This window comes from Grammomys surdaster, unplaced genomic scaffold, assembly GCF_004785775.1.
Source record: "Grammomys surdaster isolate TR1022 unplaced genomic scaffold, NIH_TR_1.0 126546, whole genome shotgun sequence".
Classification (NCBI taxonomy): domain Eukaryota; kingdom Metazoa; phylum Chordata; class Mammalia; order Rodentia; family Muridae; genus Grammomys; species Grammomys surdaster.
In genome coordinates this window covers 2,642,434-2,649,773 of record NW_021621338.1, presented here as the reverse complement: position 1 = coordinate 2,649,773, position 7,340 = coordinate 2,642,434, and the positions used below count along the sequence as shown (strand labels likewise).

Genomic DNA, 7,340 nt, shown 5'->3' with positions numbered 1-7,340 from the left:
TTATGGCCATATATGAATCAGATAGATACTTTTCTCATGAGAGAAAGGCTTGTCATGACATAAGAATTCTGAGGAAGAAGGCATGTTCAACAATGAACTATAATTCCATAGTCTCAGCCACCATGGCTGTGAGCAAGTTTCCCTGGAGATTCAAAGGCCATCTCAAGATCTTTCTCAAATATCTCTCTCTGTTGGTCATGTTCATGGTGGAGTAGGGTCCCATCATTTTGTAATAGTATTGGGCACAGCTAAAAGCATGTCTGATCCTCCGAACATTCTTCCACCTGTGAGTAATTTCAGTCCATTGTTTTAGTTGAATCACTAGACATGGGGTACTGGTCTAGATCCTTTTGTCCCTACCATGGAGCCACACTGCAGTCTCACTTTGTGACAGTTGCTTCCTAATTCATATCATGTGTTCTCTGTAAGATTGGGACATGACAGTGTGGAATTGTCCACACAGCATCTAACAGATAAGGGATGTTATATGTTATTCATATAACATCTAATGTGCTGTTTGCAAACTAGTAGGAATCCCAAGAGTGTCTATTCTTTCTCCTGGGTCTGGAATCTTCCCAATGTCTTCCTGTCTTTACTGCTCTGCCCAGCTAGGATGTTTGCCTACCCCTGTCATCTTTTGGGGTCACATCCCCTAGCCTCATGTCAGTAATGCTTATGTGCCTTGAAGTAGTCGTTCCTTTATGAGGCAGTGGATTGAATTGTATCCTTACCCTAAAGTGCTAAAGATTAAAGTTCCAATACTCTATACTCAGAACCTGTGCTTATGTGGAAACAGGATTGTTAGACTTAATCAAGCCAATGGTCTGATTAGCATTGCTTTCTAGTTTTCCCTCTGGGCATCATCCCTCTGGCTACAGACCCCTCACAATACATTAGAGCCCTCCATGTTTTCCAGGGTGCTTTGGATTCTGATCTGTTGAGTAGGAAAGGCATCCTACTCCTCCTACTAGCTGGGCGGTCCCAGTCTTTCCAGCTCTCAGCCAATGACAGTTCCAGAAAGCCCCTCTTTCCACTATCTTTATCTCTCTCTTCAGGAGATGACCATCAGTTCTGTCTTCAAATGGTCTGATTTCATCCTAAGCAAAAGAACTTTGTCTATGTGTGAAATAAATACATACTGCTATTCTGGCTTGAAAGATAGCCCTGTAAAATATGCTGAAGGATTACCTGCCTGGCATGGTCAGAGATCATTGTGTGGTCCTGCTAAGGAATCCGTGCATGCCTGTGCTCTGGGCTAAGAGTGGTGTTCCTGGCACCAGCATGGAATTGATGCAAATGAACACTCTGAGTAAGAAACTGGGGAAGCAGAGAAAGCCATGATGGAACCAAGTTCCACCCAGCACCACCAGCAGGAAGCACTCAGGTTTTATAAAGAGTTTAAAGAAAGGTGCCTATCGGTGTCCTGTGTGGCTTGTGGTTGGCTGAAAAAACATGAACTGCCATGGTCATTTTGCCCTTCGGATCCTGGAGCATGTTGCCAGGTTTTGGTGGAACAGCATGTGTCTATGAGAGGTCCCTCTGAAGCCCAGTGTTATGAAACTGATCACAAATGGAACACAGAGTATTCAGGAAAAGAACCACATTAAAGACATTCTGTGTCCAACTATGCTAGAGATGTCAAATGAGAGTGGTCACAGCACTGGCCTGACACGCTGATGAAGTTGGACACTCTCTCCAGGCAAGAGAAAACATAGACAGAATCGGTATGCTCTTCCTCTGATGCCTGACAGAGGTTGTGGTGACCTTTCAGACACTCCTTTCTCAAAGAGGAAGGGATTTGCAGCAAACATTATCTCAGAACATGGAAAGAATCCTTAGTTCTCTAGCCAGGACACTCCGGGGAAAGGTAACCAAGTACCAGCAAATGAAGACCATGCTTCTCAGGAGTGAGAGACTCAAGAAAACTGTTTTATAAGCATCCCAACGCTGGCTACCTCACTGAAACACGTTGTTATTGAAAACTGTAAGCTCCCGAATACTGTGGCTGCTTTTGAATGAACAAGAAGTGCAGTTGGGAACAGTTGAGTCCCTATCATTGCTGTCAACAAGAAAAGCAAGTTGTACAACCAGAAACCTTGGACGACCATTGTGGAGATGTTTGCTAAGCACTGTACTCTCTTTGCTACACAGACCCCTGGTAGAGGAGGCACCTTAAGGGACCTAGTTAGGTGCTATGTGTACTAGGCACTCAGCTGCGCTCATTGCTGGGCTTTGGAAAGTACGTGAAATCTTTTCTCACTCTTGCAACCCACCCAGGTCAGTTTCCATCTCCTGACCCGTTGCTATTAGCAATAATATCAAAATATCTTGTTTCTGTGACCAACTTGGTCAAGATGGACTTTTTCCTTCTAAGACTAGAAGATTAAGATTCCCCCATCTAGCTATTAAGATTCCCCCATTTGATTTCCATAGCGATGAGGACGTCAACGTTTTCTTCAATTCCTCCCAAGTCCAGCATGGAGAAGCAATGAGGTAGATATGCTGCTTGGATCCAAAGACTAACTTCCAGATTGCTACAGAGTGACTCCCATATCAGCTGCTAACTTCTATTGTCCTGTGGACCCCTGTCTGTGGCTGACACCAGAAAGAGAGGCTTCATTTGTTTGGTGCAAACCTATGGCTTTTTGCAGGAAAGTATGGTCAACCAGATGTTACAAACACTGGAGAAAGAAGGAATCTGGCTAGCAATGGAATAAAGCCACTGAGCTCTGAAGTCATGCTCCTGTCTACCCAGGACTACAGTCATTCGGTAAGGTCCCATCCTGCATTGGGACCTGGGCGTGAAGATCTCACCTTCTTCCCGTGATGCTGTTTACTCTGCTTCTACATCCCTTTCTTCTCAGCTCAGATAACATCATGGAAACCTTTCCTCCACTCTCTGACTATAAAATCAAGAGTCTACAGACTCACAGCCCCAAGTTCCTCTCAAGGACCTACTGCACTAGTCTACACTGTGGGTCAGTGTCTACTCCTCCAGCTGTCATCTCTAGAAAGTTCGAATTATGTCTAGGTTTGCTCATTACTGTATCTCCTCTATCGGAGTCTACCACACAGCAAATTCTGATAAATATTTGCTCGTTTGCAGCACCGAGCTTTACTCACACCCTTCTTTGCAGCAGACCACGTTTTGTAAGAATGCTCTCAATGTCCCTGACACCACTGTTCCTCCATTGAGGAGTGAGCTCTACATTCTCCGCACTTGCAATCAGACAAGACCTTGTACTTGCTCTGATGAGAGGATCTGCAGATAAGCTGCTGTCAGACTTCAAGGACTGTCTGAGGAAATGCTTTATAGTCTTTTAGCTACCTTGACTGGCTTACCCATAGAGCGCATCCACCATGCTCTGAGGAACTAGAGCGCCTAGCAAACCCCAGATGGTGTGTTCTGGGTAGCCAAAGTCTCAGCTACCTGGCAGCACTGCATGTAAAAACAGAAGCAGACAGCCCCAGGGGAGCCCAGAAGCAGCCACTAAGGTACCACAAGACCCTGGGGAGCCAAGACAAGCCTCTGCTGCCCTACCCTAGCAAGTCCAAGTTCCTGACACATGGAACTTCTGATCATGACAAATGATGGTTTTGGACTCCTAGATTTGCAGGCCACTGTGACAATGCTAGAAGCCTCAGACATTCCTTAGTCCACTGACTTTCAATCTTCCTAATGCTGCAACCCTTCAATATACTTCCTCATGTTGTGGCTCCCAACCATAAAATGATTTTCACTGCTACTTCATAACTGTGATTTTGCTACCATAATGGATCATAATGTCAATATCTATGTGTCCCCATGGTCCTAGGCGTCCCCTGTGAAAGGGTCATTCAACCCTCAAAGGGATCGTGACCCACAGGTTGAGAACCACTGCTTTTGTCCCAATTTTGTGCCTCCCACTGCTTTACAGAGACAACTCTAAGTGCCTGCTGCAGCCTTCTGGGTCCTAAATAACTCAGTACCAGCCTCTTTGTCACTGTTCATCACCCTGTAAAGAACACAGCCCAATCCTGACTGCACTAAGGGCCTCACCTATATTCTCCATGCTTTCTCCGCTCACTCAGCCCTCAGTGATGTCCAGGATCTGAGGGAGTGGCCTCACAGGACAGCCTTAGAAACGCTCTCAGGCACTCAAGACTCAGTGTCTAGGAGACTCCTCGGTAGACTTTCCTACCTACCTTGGATGCAGAGCTCTTCTCAGTGACCCTATCACTTTCTAAAAGAGGATTGGAACATTTGCTCTTAAAATTGTCTTAAATGATCTGCAGAGTCTGCATCTCGTGCAGAATTTTGTGGCGACGATAAAGCAACTCCATTTAGTGACATTCTTAAGCAACAGTCTTCACGGCAAAGTATAAGCTTCTATATCTCCAAGAATTGCAATTGTTCCCATCCCATTTCACAGATGGAAAAACTAAGGTTTAGAAAGATAAAGTCAATTGCCAACAGTCATACCCTGGCTGTTGGGTAGGACTATAACGTGAACCTAAATCCTGAAAGCCACTTCTCAATCATTGTTTCACCATGGGATTAACTAAGCATGTACTGTCTGGTAGCATATCTTTCACATTTCCATCTTATAAATCAGCCTCGGTTACAAAAGTGGTATATATCCATAACAATTTAAAATTACAAATAGCAACAAAAATATGCTATAAAAAATTTCAATATAAAAAGGACCAGTGGGATGAATCGAGGGGTAAAGATTCTCACTGCCAAGCCTGACGACCTCGGCCAGAGCCCACATGGTGGAAGGTGACAGCCCACTCCCAAAAGTTGTCCCTTGATCTCAACATACATGCCTGTCACAGTAACACAGAAAGAGACAGAGACAGACAGACAGACAGACAGACAGACAGACAGAGACATGTGTTTAAAACGTGGACGTGTAGATCACTCTCTAAATCCAGCCTCTGCTCGCTTTCTCTAGAAACAACCATTATTCAGAGATCTTTCAGATGTTTCCAGAAATGCTGTGTACATAGGTTTAAAAACCTTTTTAGAAGTACAGGTGGTTTCTGTTACTGACTTTTTTTTATAGTGTCTCTTGGAAGGCAACTCTAAGACCTCTGAGTTCTTTTTTTATTTTATTTTTTTTCTTGGCTGCATAGTATTTTATGGCAAGACTGCATTGTGGTTTATTTATCAAGTTCCCTGTTGCTTGGGGTAGCCAAGAGCTAGATAAGAACAGGGCGGAGGGATAAAGGGTCAGATGGAAAAGTACAGTAAGATGAGCAGGTATGAAGGTAGGCAAGCAGTGCTGAAGCAGGAAGTGCCTGGATTCCCAGGAGAAGTACAGACAAACAAAGACAGACAGATAGACAGACAGAGACTAGCTAGGGACAGGTGAAAACAGAGGGAGTTATGAATATGTTGTACAAAATAGAGAGGAAAGAGTTACTGAGGTGGATCAGGGAGGTAAAACTTTGCCTCTAACCTCTCATCCCATGACTTCACAATCCCCCCTCCCCCACCATGCTCTCTCCTCTTTTTGCCAACCCACCGTTTTAAAAAACGAACCCCACCTAAAAGAAAACAAACATGTTACTATTTATTCATGCAGGAAGGCCTGCTGGACACAATAGACACCAGCCTCGGCCTAATTAAGTGAAAGGACGGGGAGGTAATTCAAACCATCTCGGGAAAATATAATCTACCTCCGAAGCAAATTCCCACCGTTCAGCAGGCAGGGAAAGGAGAGCACCCTCCCTGCAGGTTCCCAAGCAGAGAGGGCTGAGAAGGGGGCAGCCAGACAAGAGGAGGTCAGTTTCTAGCCAGCAGTCTCCTCCCCGCTCCCCACCCTGTGCAGCTCACCTGAGCCCAGCACTCCTCTGAGCCCATTCACAGACTTCTCAGAGGTGCTTTCTCGCCAGGCTGGACTGTTCCGCTAATTCACCAGTGGAAAAATGGACCGGCTCAGATTCCAGGCTGGGGCAACCAGATACCCAGTGAAAATCTGGGCTTGGGGGATGCATCCTTCTGCTCTAAGCCAAGGAAAGACTACAGGGATGCTCCAAATCAGGTCCTCTAAAGCTGAACCGTGGGCAGGATCAACCCCTCCACTGGCCTTCTCGGAACTTAGAGACAGCAAGAGTCAGTGGCCACTGTGAGTGTCCTAATTTGGTTTCTATTGCTGTGATAAAACACAGGCCAAAAGCAACTTGGGGAGGGAGGGGTTTATTTGGCTATTTGACATATAGGTTACAGCCCATCAGAAAGGGATGTCAAGGCAGAAAGTCAAAGCAGAAATCTAGAGACAAACTAAAAGAGAGACCATGGAGAAGTACCGCTCACTGGCTATTCCTCAAGGCTTACTCAGTCTGTTCTCTTATAGCACCAGGGATCACCTACCCAGAGGAACCATAGCTCCCTCCCCCATAAATCATTAATCAAGAAAATGCCCCACTGACTTGCCTACAGGCAATCTGACAGAGATATTTTTTCAAGTTAACTCTAATTTATATCAAGCTAACAAAAATTTCCCAGGACAGTGAGCTGAGGATGCTCTCTGACTTTCACTGAGGATAGTTGACAGACAAAACCAGCTAACTGTAATTTTGCACATTTCCCTCCCAACTATGGGGAGTTAGATACACCCAGGTTCAAGTCCCAACAAACTACACTAAAAAAAATGCTAAGGTTGGTCAATCTCTTTTTGTCTGTTTTTTTTTTTTTCTGGCTATTAATTCCTAAAACTGAAGAAATAATCCATCCATGCAAAGCTGCTGAATCCATGGATAGAATTAACTAGTCCTTTCCTCTACAGAAGGCCTTTACTACCCATCCAGCCTGCCTCTGTTCTTTCTTTCATGACCCGGCATAACAGTGGGTGATTGATGGAAACCTAGTCTCCACCTGCTCCGAACTGTCCCCAGAGCCAGCTGTCTCATGAGTCATTCTTCCAGGTTCTGAGGGCTTTGTGATCTGCTCGCAGCAGTGGCTGTCAGTCTTCCTCTCTCAAACCCTCATAGGGCCAATGTCCTGAGTGTCTGAAGCCTAGCTGTCCATTCTGGGAGGCTGGCATGCAGGAAGTCATGGTCTAGTCTCAAGAGCACAACCAAGGTGCAACCTTCACTCTCTCTATCTTCTCCAGGGTGAGAGAACAGCCACAGAGTGTGCTTTGATGCCATTACCATTGAAGGCTCTTCCCTCACCCTGCTCCCCATAGGGCACTGCACCCCTCACCCCTACTCCTCATGGGTCACTGCACCCCTCACCCCTACTCCCCATGGGGCACTGCAACCCTCACCCTTACTCCCCATGAGGCACTGCACCCCCTCACCCTGCTCCCCATGGGGCACTGCACCCCCTCACCCTGCTCCCCATGGGGCAC

General features: G+C 45.8%; 1 pseudogene; it reads left to right on the top strand.

The window, feature by feature from the left end:
- Positions 1 to 1,337: 1,337 nt before the first annotated feature.
- LOC114614908 lies at positions 1,338 to 2,205 on the top strand (annotated as a pseudogene).
- The last annotated feature ends 5,135 nt before the right edge of the window (positions 2,206 to 7,340 follow it).